Genomic DNA, 14692 nt, shown 5'->3' on the forward strand with positions numbered 1-14692 from the left:
TCTTTAGTGAGATCTCTTTTAAAAAGGATAAATGAAGAATAGGGTGCCACTTTCTCCTTCATTCTGTAATCATGCAACACATGGGATACAGGCAGATCCTGTCTTATCACACCCACCTCGAAATTATTCTCGGTTGAACCATCTGACCACACCCTGTGCCTTAGAAGAAGAATTCCTTTAAGTCAGGAAGTATTCTTTTTTTCTATATTAAGTTAGAGGTTGGCGTTTAAAGATTTATATTGATAAGAAAAAAGAAAAATTATAAAAACCTAATAATAAGAAAGTTAAGGGTTTCATAAATTGGTGTAAGGGTACCTAAGTATAGGAGAAAGGTATAACAGTTAGAATGTCTGAATAGTTATTTGAACCTGTGATTTTGGGGGTAGAAGTGTCAACTAGTTTTTGAAACACGCATGGCAAATGTAAAGAACTTTTCAGAATTGAGGTCCGAGCCATAGATAAGGTAACCATGTATCAGTGAAACCATGACACTTTTGAGAGTGGAAGGCAGTGTTAGGAATAATTAAACCCTGGGACTGCTCCAGGCAAGGTAAGACTAATGGTCACCCTAATTCTAGACCTCTGTAGTGCTTCACAGTGCAAATCATTCAAGGTGAAATGAAATGAAAGTAAGGCATTTCCTCCTTGTTCTGGCATCTAAGTTGAAGTACTATTTGTTATATAAAAATACAAGTGATTCCTGGGCATGGAAATGCCTAAATGAGATTGTCTTAGTTGTTAGGTTTTTCTGGTTGCTTTTCAAGTCAGATGAAGGTGTTTGGAAACTGTGCTGAGTGGATTCAGGGCCCAGCCCTGTAGGTAATGACTTCAGTGTGGGTTTTTAATCTCCTGCCCAAGTGTTATCTTACTTGCCCAGACAAGCCCTTCACCATTACAGGAAGAGTGTGGGAAAATTAACACTGCGGGAGCAACCAGGGAAGGAAAGAAGTGTCTGAAGGTGGAAATGAATTGCATTAGTATTTATTTTAATGCAGTCTGGAAACGTACCACTTTAAATCTCTGTGCTGCTTAAGGAGAGCCCAGGCACCTTTCCATGGAGGGAAAAAAAGAAAAAGAGGATTGAAAAATATACAGAGCATGGCTATCTTTAATGTTGGAGTTAGCTATCAGGAAACCTGAAATGCTGAATGTAATAAAATGTTGACAGCAGTTTCGCTTAACATGCGGTAACTCTGGAAGAGAACGACATCTTTGGCACCAAAGGAAATCAAGAGAATAAAAGCAGCAGTCGTCAGGATTTGAAGCAAGCCACAGATTATTACCATCTGTACACTTTACAAACCTCTTGCAAAACCAGAGAGCCAGGACCCAGACTGGAGAGTAAGTATATTGAACTCTGGAGTATGTTGTTAGACAGGAGAAACTGGTGTGAATTTCTAAATACAATACTTCATAAAACCTGACAATTTTTTTCTGGCGACAGTGGTACTAATACTTTATTTGTCTAAAATCTGGAACATCCGGAGGAGTTATTTGTGTGTCTCATGTGGGAAATACTATTGCTATAAACTTTTACTACACCAGGCCTTCAAACTTTCATGATTTCTCTGTAAATGTAGAATTATTTGTAAATTGCTCTCCAATTTCACATTGTTCTTATACAATGTGTTTTTGTGTTCTTTCCAGAAACTTATGGAAGGGTCATCCTAAAACATATTTAAATGTTTTGAATAATAAATTGTTTCATCGCTGTCATAGATGACCTAGCTTGGACCTTTCTGTTTATTATTCAAAAGAAGGTACTTTTGGATGAGCCTGTATTAATATCTTCAGATTAATTATTTGCCCTGTGTTTGATTGACATTATAATTTGGGTCAATAGCTAGATTCCCTACAGTTGAGACCTATATAGAGACTAAGTATAGGACACAAAAGTTTTAGATTGTGCACACATGTGTGTGCTTTAATCAGGACGTATATTTGTTCAGAGATCTTCCACCTAAAATTATAAACTCTAGCCCTTGAAAAGCTAGATTTACAGGAGAACTAAGGGTGGTGGTGGAATATGAGTCTTCTTTTTTTTTTTCCCCAACAAAAAGTGAATGTATGTTTTAAAATAACAAGTAGTGAATGAGAGAGGCCCATTTATTTAAAATGTTTACATAAAAGAGTTAAAGCCTATGTAAATGGGACCATTAGGTAAATTATTTGACATCTCACTGAGAAATAAACTTTCTTATAAATGGGTTTGCTATAGGGCACTGAAAATAAAATGTAATGGGATAATTTTAACTTGAAAATAGCAATTAATGACAGATTGCAGAAGTCAGCCAATTAATTGTCACTTACTGCTTTTCTATCCAACGCATATGGAAATTGTTTATAAACACGGAGTACTTTTTTAATGTGCATATGAATTTAGTATCATACTTGGCAATTCTTGGCGAGTTTGGCAACATTAAAATCTTAGATCTTTGAAACTTAGACTAGTCTCCTGGATATAAAATGTTCCATGGATAGATTTGTTTTTTCCCTGCAAGCCCTGAAATCTTAATGTTTAGCAAGAAGCTCTTCACCCCAATTGTTTTCATTGGTAACCTAAAATTCTCAGGATAATCCAATATGGAGCGCTTGGCCAGACTGAAATGAGGGCGGGTAGAAATAACAGAATGAATTCCCACACCTGTTGAACACGAGGTTAGCAAGGAAGTTGAATCACACACATTAGTTTAAGTGCTTAGGTCTGAAAATTGCTCTCCCAAACTGTTCACGTTGTAATTAAGTCATTTATTCAAGTCTCTCCTACTGCAGGGTACTCCCTCCTGTTGGTACAGCACCTTCCATTTCTTTAATTAATGATGCAGAGTCTTCGTCTTTAGAGTAGTCTTGGGGGAGTAATTTAGTATATGGGAAAGGGGCCATGAGGCTTTCTGGACACTGGGGTCCTATTGGTAAATTATAACTTCAGAATATTAAATGGACCCCAGTGTCCTAAAAAGCTCATGTAATTTCCACATGTTCACTTTTTCTTGCTGGAAAGTGTAACTTATGGCAGGAGTAGCTTGGAAATCCAAGCTCATTATTGAAGAAAAACTAATGGTCATATGTTTAGCATACATTTTGAAAATATCTCAGTGTGGGAAAAATCTTTGTAAAGTTTATTACGAACATGTTTATAATATACTCTTTATGTCCATATAAATATCTTCAAGCTTAAGGAAAAAGTGCTAAAGAGGCATAGCTGATTTCTCCTATTGCAAAGTACATGTGAACAAGCAACCGGGTTTTATTCAGCAGGAGGTATGGTTGGAATTACACGTTGGGGAATGTTAATGGTTTGTCTGGAAGTGTGCGAATGGAGGACAAATGCAGGCCCTTCACTTCCATCCTCCTCCTTTTTGCTGTGACATTTGGCATTTTAGCTGCCCAGTGGTGCCTGCTGGGTAAGAATCTTGAGTTCATCACACATATTCTGGGACTGCTCTGGTCTTAGCTGCTCCATCGTGGTGGGTCAGGAGCAGGGCAGCTGCCTTGGCAGGTCTGTTCTGAGTGAACTTCTGGTCTAGAGTTTCATTCCTGGCCTCGCTGGGGTTCCCTAAGAGGTTTCAGGGGAGTCTTGTCGCAGGGAGGTATGTCTCACAGAAACATCCTAAGTGTGCACTCTGGGATCCGGACCTGGCCAATCACAGATCAGTCTGCATCCAAACTAAAAGGCAGCCCAGCCTCTGCCCTCTCTTCCCTCCCTGCTGCTGAATGATAGCTGATGGCAGTAAGGTGGTCCACATGAATGTCGCCTTGCAGTGAGCTGGCACGGATCCTGAGGGATGATAACCCTCTTGCCCAAGTATAATGGGGTGTTTTACTGTTAGGAGAAGAGAGGAGGAAGACGCCAAGGGGGAAGATTTAAAAATAGTCTGTTTTTGCAGTAGTGTCTATTTAAAAGTTATTGCATATGTGTTCGTGTCTGTAGCTGTCTTCTCTTTGGCACTTATCCTATGGGATTTAAAGTCAGCTACGAACTCTCATTGAGAACTTACTATGGAAAGTCCCGAAGGTTTGGGCTGTGCCATCTAAATGAGGAGAGAAGACCTATGAAACAGCAGTGAACAATATGAGTGTATAATTAGAGCTAAATTGTGAGGTACAGGCTGGGAGTGCCGCCAGGGTTAGATCTAGGACAGGCAGATCAAACTGGTCTTCCTCTTCCTTGGAAAGGGGAAACCTCTGCCTCCCCAGAGGGGTCACCCTCTGAGCCAGCACCTGCGGCCCCCTACACTCTGCCCCCTCATACGAGCATGTGCAGGTCCCCTCTTGGACTATGAAGAAGTTCTGCCCTGACTTAGCTCCTCCGGGAGCTATGTTGTGGTACCTCTTCAACAGGCAACTGAAAAGACTCTCCTGCTTTCATTCATTTCCTTTTTCTCCTGAAATTATTTTCTGCTGACTCATCAGTATCCTTACAATTAATGAACTTTTTTCAGTCCTGTCTCTTCCAGCTCTCGGCCTCTCCCCCTCCCTGGTTTCTGGCAATTTCCATGGTCCTGGACCTGCATCTATTGTGCTGGCAGTACTGCTTTCTCCATGCTTCTGTGTCTCCTAGGTTTCAGTTACATCTGGCTCTTATCCTCTTCCTCGGATGCTCCGTCCACTCTTCCTACTTCCGCTGTCCCCTTAGGGGATTCCTGAATCCACGTCTCAGATGCTTACTGACTGCCTACTCTGCGCCAGGCCTCTGTCTGGGCCTGAAGGTGGAAGGACGACAGGATGGGTCTCTGCCTCCTGGAGTCTCCCGTCTAAAATCCTAAAAGCACCACAAGGAGGAATACGCCTCCTGTGGGAGCCCACGGAAGGACACCTACCCAGACCTGGGTGGGGGGCACTCCAATCCACAGCCACCTGGAGCTGTGACCTCTCCCTTGAACTTTAGTCTCTCTTGGATGATCTGTCAGCACTTCAAACAGATCATGTGTAAGAGGAAATCATTTTTCCTCCAAGCTAACTGCCCTGCGTACTGCCTCATTTTTGGCAATTTTATCAGCTTTTTCCTCACTTATTTGGGCTGAAAATCTAGGAATCCCACTAGATGTCTGATTTCCCATAAATTCCTCACCCAGTCAGTCACCCACTTCTGCCAGCTTTTGCTCTGTAATTGCTCTCAACTCTGTTTCCTACTTTCTATTCCCATTGCCGCTGCCTGCGGCCAAATCATCACCACCTCATTGCTGCACTATTTAATATTTATAAATGGGCTATTTACTTATTCAGAGGAGATATTTAAAAGTTACCCAAGTGGTTCATGTTCATGGTAGACAAAATTAGAAAATACAGATAAAGAGAAAGAAGGAAGGGAAAAATCATATATTTCACCACTTAGATAACATCCCTGTTTAATGCTCTGATATTTATCCTCCTGAACTTGTCTGTCCCAAATAGCTATATATCTAAATATTCTCACAGGTGAAAATGTGGACAGTATCTGACAAATTGTGATTTTATTATCTATATTGTTTTGTAGCCTACTTTTTAATATTTAACCTGTATGATTGCTTTTTCACATCTATAATATAATTATCTAAAATAATTTTTCATGACTTCATGGTAATTTGGAATAATTTATACTTTAAGCCATTTCAGTGTATTTATCTACTACTGCTAGGTAAGTGTAAAACTTTTTTCATTCTTGCTATTCTGTGGAAAAAGCATCAGTGGCTTTCTATTGCACACACACACACACACACACACACACAAACACACAAACACACACACACTCTCTTCTTGATACAGAAAGGGTTCTGACTTTCTCAGTTTGCAGTATTCCTTCCCGCAACAGGAATGAGCTCATTTAGACCACAGTTTGGTGGTTAGCATACATGAACACCTTATACCGAATGTCTTTCAGGAAGGTGGCGCCCCAGGATGATGGAGGGACAGGTCTTGGAATGTCCACAGCACCTGGCTTCCCCTCTGTCCGTTCTCTCTTTTTCTACGTTGCTGTCCAGATGTGACCAAGGCACTTCTGAGCTCTGACTTCTGTCTCAGCGGGAGCAGGAGACAGCTGTGTAAACACACAGATAAAATACTGCAGAACCACTGTGCATGGGAGCAAAAGCCCTGATGGGGTGACAACGGAGCTAGCCTGGAAGTGTGAGAGGCACTTACCTAGTGAAGTTGGCAATGATTAAAGAGGACAAGGGCGGGAAGTCCACAAAATGGGTGCAATGGGCAGTCCCTGAAAGGAAGGTAGGGTCCCCGATTGAGGGTGTTGGTGTGGCCATGGAGAAAGAGATGTCAAGTCCGGGGATGAAGGCCTGGATGGGGAGGTCTCCACCCACCCAGCAGACAGTTTTTTTGTGTGTTTTTTTAAGAGAAGATTTTTTTATTGGGGAAGGGGAGCAGGATTTTATTGGGGAACCATGTGTACTTCCAGGACTTTTTTCCAAGTCAAGTTGTCCTTTCAATCTTAGTTGTGGAGGGCGCCGTTCAGCTTCAAGTTGTTGTCCTTTCAGTCTTAGTTGTAGAGGGCGCAGCTCAGCTCCATGTCCAGTTGCCGTTGCTAGTTGCAGGGGGCACAGCCCACCATCCCTTGCGGGAGTCGACCTGGCAACCTTGAGGATGAGAGGACGCGCTCCAACCACCTGAGCCATCCGGGAGCTCAGTGGCAGCTCAGCTCAATGTGCCGTGTTCAATCTTAGTTGCAGGGAGCGGAGCCCACCATCCCTTGCGGGACTCGAGGAATTGAACTGGCAACCTTGTGGTTGAGAGCCCACTGGCCCATGTGGGAATTGAACCAGCAGCCTTTGGAGTTAGGAACATAGAGCTCTAACCGCCTGAGCCACCGGGCAGGCCCCCAGCAGACAGTTTTGATTAGCCAAATTAAATGGTGAGGCCTGGAAAGCCAGCATGGTCCTTGCTCCCCAAGAGCTCATAATCAAAACCAAGATTTTTATAATTTGGAGATTATAAATTAAATCCTGAAACCCAGATGTTACTGGACAATCCAAATTAGTTTGTTGAACTGACTAGAATTTTTTTCCCCAGTATACCAAAAGACAACAACGCCTTTCTAATATCTAGGACTTTGTTTTCATTGTCCCAATATTCCTTCTATTAGAATTAGTTTGTGTCAGTTAAAGTCACTGATATAAAGGCAGGTTAGAATGTGTGTTCATGTGTTTATATATTTGTCAACATATTAAAGCTAAGCAAAAATATAACTATACCTCTGTAGGGAAGAAGCAAAGAACCTTTTTTCTGTTCAAAAGTAATACATAATTCTGCAATTAAGTATCTGTGACCCTTTAAAATCATATTCCTTTTGCTGATTTTTATACCTATTGTATACATAGGTATAACTGTGAATTTTTAAATCAAAGAAGATAACTGGCTCCAGTTTTTGAATAAGGAGACAAGGAATTAATTATTCAAGCTTCACAAATAGAACCCCAGTGTTTTACACCTTGAGGGACTTTCCATTTGGTCCAACCTCCTCATTTTGCTGAAAAGGAATTCAAGACCCTCACAGATGGAGCAAGTTGCCAAAGTGTCACAGCTAATGAGCAGCTCAGCCAAAACCGAATCCAGGACTTTTGGCTTCCAATCCTGTGACCTTTCCACCACTCTGTGCTGCCATCCTAGTTAAAAAAACAAAGCAAAAAAAAAAAAAAGAAAGAAACAGGACAAAAATGGAGAATTGAGCCGACATATTGCTTTAATTCTCTTATTTCTTTATAGAGTGTGAAAAATCCTGATGTACTTTAAAAGCAACATTTAAAAAGGTATCCGGACTTGTAAAGAAGATCAGGAATATTTGTGATATGCTAATTAGAAAGTATCTCATTATACAAGACACAGGAAACTTGGCAGAGGGAGATGCGATTCAGAGTAACTTAAGAAAACTTCAAAGATATGACAAAAAAGTGTTCTCTTTATTTATTTGATAATGTGCGGCTGCCATCGAATTTCTGATAGGGTCTGACACCTTTATAATAAACCCCATAGAAACTGGGAGAATCTGTCAGACACATGGAAGGAAAAGCAAACAATCTCATTTCCATCTGAGTTTCCTCGGCTGGAAGTCAGGGCCTTTCCCGCAGTAGTCGCCTGCCAAACTTCTTCCTGTAGAAACTTGTCAGTGCCACCATTAGTCCTTTGCTAAGGGATTGTATTTTGGCAGCCATGCTAATCACTCCAAGGTGATCCTCTATGTGGAGAAACAAATCCTTTTCAGTTGTTGTAATCCAACGATGCAAGTAGTTATCTGGGGGAAAAGAATCAAAGTATCTTTTATCCTCACTACTGCTTGTTCTCCCAGATCTCTCCTAACTAGATTTGCTGTTTCTTCCAAAGAAGTTCTAAGTGACATGGGGAAAAACACCAGAACTTGGTCAGATTTCAAATTCAGGAGCGGACATGAGCCTCCAGATCAGAGATGAAGCGACCCCACTCCTGGGGAGTCCACGAATCCCCAGGTGAAAGTGGGCCATCCCTTGACCTTGGCCCTGCTGCTCTGGGGCAAACAGTGGCCTTTCTGCCCACTGTCTGTGTTTGTACCAGATTAGACCATTTCTGGTGTGTTTGATGCAGAGGTGAAGTTTGTCGAGCTATGGCATTCATAGGGACCTGAGAAGGTGCAACGTGGTGGGGGCATGCAGCCCCTCTGTGACAGCCTCTAGGGAGGAAACATGGGGAAGATAAGGACACCTCAAAATAGCAGTCCTGACTTTTAGTAGGGTTTAGTAGAACACATATGCACTTTAGAATTACAACAAACTGGTTTGGGATCCCGGTTTTGCTTACTAGCTGTGTGACCATAAACAAGTTACTTGTGCTCTGTGCACCTCAGTTTCTTCATCAATAAAATGGTTGTGGTGATTACTTACAGGGTTTTTTTTTGTTTTTGTTTTTTTTTTGAGGATTTGGTGGGATGGCATAGATGAAGTGCTTAGCAGAGTATAGAGCTCATCTTGGGTCCTCAAAAAGAAGAACAATGATCATTATTCCTATAGTCATGATTATATGAACACTAATCCATCAGAAACCATTTTGGTTTGAATTAAGACTTCAGCGAGAGCCAAAATATAAAATTACAGCTCAATGAATTATCACAGTGGACACACCCATCTAACTACCATGTAGGTAAGAACAGGAGGAGCATTAGCAGAATCACAGAAGCTTCTCATCCTTCCCAGGTGCATGACTGCCCCTTCCCTTCTCACCAAGTAGCCATTTCCTTAAACTTCTCGTACTCCTGGGTTCCAGGCACCAGACCACAGTGGACAAGGCAACCAGGCTTCTTGTTCTCATGGAGCTTAACATTCTAGAGGCAGGAGCCAGGCGACAGAATACACGTGAATACATTAATAAGATGATTTCTGCTAATACTAAGTATTATGAAGAAAGTAACAGGTTAATGGGCTGGAGAATGACCATCAGAAGCTCTTTTTAAAAGGGTGGTCAGGGAAGCCACCTTCCTAAAGAAGATGACATTTGGGAAGACCTGGGGAAGAGCAGCTCATGGAGAGGCATGAGGTGGGCATGAGTCAGGGACGTTGTTGAAGAACAGGAAAAAGGCCATAATGGCATGAGAAAGTCGTCCTTGTGTAGGCAGGGTCCGTATCTTGAGTGCCTGATAAACTGTGGGAAAAAATTGGGTTTTGTTCTAATTGAAAGGGGTTTTCAGATCAACAGTAAGCAGTGCCATGAGAGAAATAAAGTCCTGAGGAGATTCATAAGAGAAAGAGATGGTGACCAGTCTTCTTCCTTCTAACAGGGTCTTTCTGAACACGGGACGGTGCGTTTTCCTTTTGTAAGGCACACTCCCATGTAGGGTCCCTCAGATCCTCATGAACACCCTGTGAGGTCCCCAGGAAAGGTATGATTGTTTCCTGTTAGAGGTGAGGTGATTGAGGCTTAAGGCTTGTTGCAGAGCTCTTTTTACCACATCAGGGAGCACCCTCCCACACACATTTGGATTAATAATATCATGATGGCTCAGAATCTTCCTGCCTGAGAAACTAATTCACTTCTGCGGGGGACAGGTAGGCTTATATCTTCCAAAAGGTTATTTGTGGAGCATCAGTCACATGCAAACTCATGTAAGAAGGGGTCCCGGTTGAGTGACTGTGGACGTGGTGCCCAGATCCCCAATGTAAAATGTTGTAAAGCCTCCAAGAAGCAAAATATATCAACCTTCCCACTTCCCTCACCTGGCCATAGAATTCTTTTTATATGCAGCATCCCTTGACATCTCAAGGAATGTAAGTTCTGGAAATGCCCTTGGAAAATACCTGCCCAGAGAGTTGCTATTTAGTGTTTACTGAATGGTCTCTTGAAAGAATTAAATTATTATCTGAGGCTGAATCTCCCCTCTCTGTGAAAGAATTAAGAAACCACATTTGTAAAGTACTTCCATATGCTAAGCATGAAGAACCTGGATAAATGGAGATTCAAAGTGTTGAAAATCATAAATCCACTCCTGTTTTGCACACTAATGTTAATTACTTTGCCCTTTGAACTCACAGCATTTTCATCGTATTGTGTCATGGTTGGCTTATACTTCTGGATTCTAGATGTCCACGCAGGAACCAGTCTTATCTGGTTTAAAAGATAAATTCACTAAACCACGCATGGCTTTGATTTTAGATTACTATCTACAAGGTTATATATTTACATAGAAAAGAGTCCTTTTATATATAGATCACTTGCAGTCTTCTGTATCTGCATCCATACAGATGCTTCTTTTGTATTTTTTCTTGCTCTTACCTAGGGATTTACATAACCGTATCTAAACTGGCAGGAAATGTTTCTGATATATGTTCACAAAAACCCCACTGAACTCTGGCAAAGTTGGTGGAAAAGTGCCGGATTCACTTCTAACTTCAACTTTATAATTCCGCACAGATTTTCACATCTCTTTAACACCTTTGTTTCTCTCCATTCCCTAGCCCCAGCTCCATCTGTGTTGTCTTCTTCATGATGTTAGCTCTGTGGTATACACTTTTAAAAATGTGAAATGTTACTTTATTGAAATAGTCTGCTGGAGCTCAGCATTTCTTAAATTAGTTTCTCAAAACAAAATGTTTGAAATATGAGGAAACTCAGAGGTACATGGGGATCTTTACTGCAGGAGTTCTCAGTGCATTTATTGTTATAATATGTGTTGTTAATCTCCAGAAGGGAGATAGAATAGGATTTTCTAAACTAATTTAACTACCAAACCTTTACCTCAACCCCTGTGGCAGCAACTTATAAGAATGTTATTCTGTAAATCCCATTTTCGAAAACGCTGTTGTAAGATCAAACCCAAACCTCTCGACCTGTATTTTCCTTAACCAGCATTATGTCCCATTGCCCCTTTGATTATCCGTTCCAGCAAAACGCATTGTTTCATAATCTCTGAAAAACTTTGCATTTCCCTCTTCTCATGATATTCTCACTCTCTTCTCCATGGATGCAGGGATCTTTGCTAGCAAATCTGGAATGCTTTATTTTTTTTCCCCTGTACCTATATGAGAGATCCTAGTTCTTCAGATCCCAGCTCCTCTAGGGAGACTTTCCTGATCACTGCAATTCACCAAGAATCTCTCTTGGAGCTGGTACTGTCTGTGCCACACCTTTAGCCAGTACTATATTATGAATTTTGTTGCCTTTTGGTTCATCACATATATGCTCTTTCTGCTCCTGAAAGCTAAAACCTCTCTCTCTCTCTCTCTCTCTCTCTCTCTCTCTCTCTCTCTCTCTCTCTTTTTCTCTCTCTCTGTGTGTGTGTGTGTGTGTGTGTGTGTTTAATCTCTAGTTGAGCTCTGCACACAGTAGAGACTCCACTGAATGGAAAGGACAGTTTATATTTTGTTTTGAAGACTAATGATTCATTCTCTCTTCTGGATACTTGGAGTGGAGAGGGGTGGGGTTATTGGTTTACTGACCTCTTGGTCCACAAGGTGGACAGAGTCTACAGAAAAGGAATGAACAATTGCTGTAGAAATTGCAACAAAAAAACATATTAAGTGCATGGAGGGTGCCAGGCTCTATGAATAAAAAGCACTGTTATTTTCCCTAAATGAGCTTACAGTCTGTTGGGGGAGCTGCACAGTTAAATAAAAATGCTAGTTGTACCGAAAACATTATAAGAATACAGAATCAAGGATGGTTAAGTTGGGTGAGGAGGGCTGCAGGAAGGCAGATACAAGGAACTTCAAGGATGTAAAGGAAAAGGTTTACCAAAGAGGAGATAGTGATTTAGGCTAAAGATCTAGGAGGATCTTGGACTTTGGAAGAGAGCAGGGAAAGGAGGTCCCAAGCAAGGGTTAAACAGTATCAATGCAGACGAGAAGGCAAGAAAAACTTGCAGTGTGGGCTAGATGGGGAAGCATTGTAGAGACAAGGGTAGAATTTTGGAGGATCTGACTGTGGAAGGCTGTTACCCATGTAGGCAGTAGAGTGGCCATTAAAACAAAGTTTGAGCCAGTAAATGATGGGATCAAATTTATGCTTTAGGAAAAATGATAGAGGAAGTTGACCACAGATAAGAAAAAAATTAGGGTCCAGCTGAGATGGCATGGATCCAATTATCTGGTTGTTCCCAGCAGACCTGGGTAAAAGGAGTAGAGAAAACTTCCAGTCTAGTTGGAGTAGAGAAGGATATTGCACGCATCCTTTCAAAGGGGATTTCAGCTATTTTAGTGAAGATGATAACACGGGTCCTTAAGCTCTCGCTCTCTCCCTTCTGGGGGCCCCTCCTTTGCATGCTCTCTGATAACAGGTGCTTATCCTCTTCAAGAGGACAAGTGAGCCCTGAGCATGTACTTCACTTGCCCAGAAACCTGATTGCTGCTTTCCCTCTTGGTCTCTCTCTCCAGATTTCTCGAACCAGCAACCTTCAAGATATATTATAAGAGAGGAGAGGACAGAATGTTCTCCATGGAGAACCTGTTCTGACATTCTTTGGATCCTGTTTCTCCTGGTGTTATGAATAGGATGGTTCAGGCTTCAGAGCTTCAGGGCATGAGCGAAGAGCCATCTGTTTGAATCAGACATTTTGTGTGATTTATGGAGAAGAGGAGGATGTGGGTGCAGGTAGCCGGAATATCCTATATTCTAATTAGATCAGAATCATTGCTGAGGTGCGAGAGGCCCAAGCAAAGATGTGTTTGTATTATTTGATGTCGTTGTTGTTTTTCCTTTAATTGCTCTTTAGCTTAAAGTTTCAAAGTCCCTTGTGAGTGTTCCTAAAACTGCCAACGATTTGTATTTTTGGAAGAAGTCTCTCTCTTTTTTTTTTTTACATTAATAATTACTGAGTCTTCCTTCCATCATTTATTTAATGCATATACCACCTCCCTACATGATAGAACTAGTTAATTGCTTTATAGCACTTTACCGTGTTCAAGGAGTTGCTCTACTTCTCAACTTAGACAACCTCATGCAGTTCTCCTTGTGACCCACTGAAGTGGATGCTGGCATTATTATCACCATCATATAGATCAGGAAACTGAGAGGTCATGGCATTGGACGTGGTACCGCTGAGACGTGAACCCAGGCAGTCTGGGCCGCAGTCTGTGCTCATAAACACTCCATTATATTACCTTTTCTCAGATCATTTTCACATTTGCTGCCATGTAGAAAGAGGCTGCTAGTGCCATTTTCTAAAAGAAATAGAAATAGTGTTCCAGATAGGAATGATGTATTTCCCACTAAGTTTATCCCTTTCCTTCCCGGAAATTCTTGTGGAAAATACAAGTGATATAAAACATCACAACGTGGACGTGGTTTTTAGAATGTGATAGATAAGTGGGGTGACTTGAAAGTCAAAACAAGTGAGTTTTCATTTTAGCATTGACTCAGAGAAGCCGTGGGACCTCGTGTTGGTTACTTAACTTTCCTGAACCTGTTCCCTACGTGTAAACGGATTTCAGTGTTACAGTTGCATGAAGCCATAACACAGGACAGGAGAGAGAGAGGTTCTGGCTGCCTTGGAGAGAGATGTACCATCAGAGCTAGGTCCTTCCAGGGCGACCACACCTCATAGAACTTTGCTGGAAGGTGTAGAGCAAGGCAGAGCAGGATGGATGGGGTCTCCCAAAGAAGCACAACCTTTAGTTGCATAACCTTCATCTTGTACTAATGTATTTTCTTTTTCTGGCGATTAGTCAGTTTCATAGAGTTATGTTTTTGTTCAGATTATGAATGACTACCATTTGGAATTTTACCATCGTTTCCTCTTAGCACAAGCCTAATGATCACTAACATAAGGAACAAAGCTTAAAGGAGTTTGCATTTTGTTTCCTGTTGCTAATTTTGTTTATGCATCAGATTTAACTTGAGGCCAAAATCTTGACAACAATTCATGTTTAACCGATTGTGTTCCATGGCGATACTATTAGAGTAGCTCTGACTTTTGAATCAGATTGTTACTCCCGTTCTAAATTTAATATTTGATATGTAAGATTTCTCTTTGGTGTCTTATAGTATTGTTGACTGAAATATGTTTCCATACAAAAAGGATGTGTGAAGTGGATCTATTATTTGCACTGAAAACGTCACATTTTGTTGCATGGTATCCCAACTTCTTTGGGATCCCCTTCTTATTGCTCTTTCTAAGCTTAACTTTTCTTTAATATTATTTGAAAAAAATCTAGGAATAGATAAAAATGTAGGCATATGTAAACATTGAATTACCTAGGCCTAATAATTGTCAGTAGTAGAAGTCCTTGAAGTTTGGTTTCTTATGTTG

This window comes from Rhinolophus hipposideros (assembly GCF_964194185.1).
Source record: "Rhinolophus hipposideros genome assembly, chromosome: 4".
Taxonomy (NCBI): Eukaryota; Metazoa; Chordata; class Mammalia; order Chiroptera; family Rhinolophidae; genus Rhinolophus; species Rhinolophus hipposideros.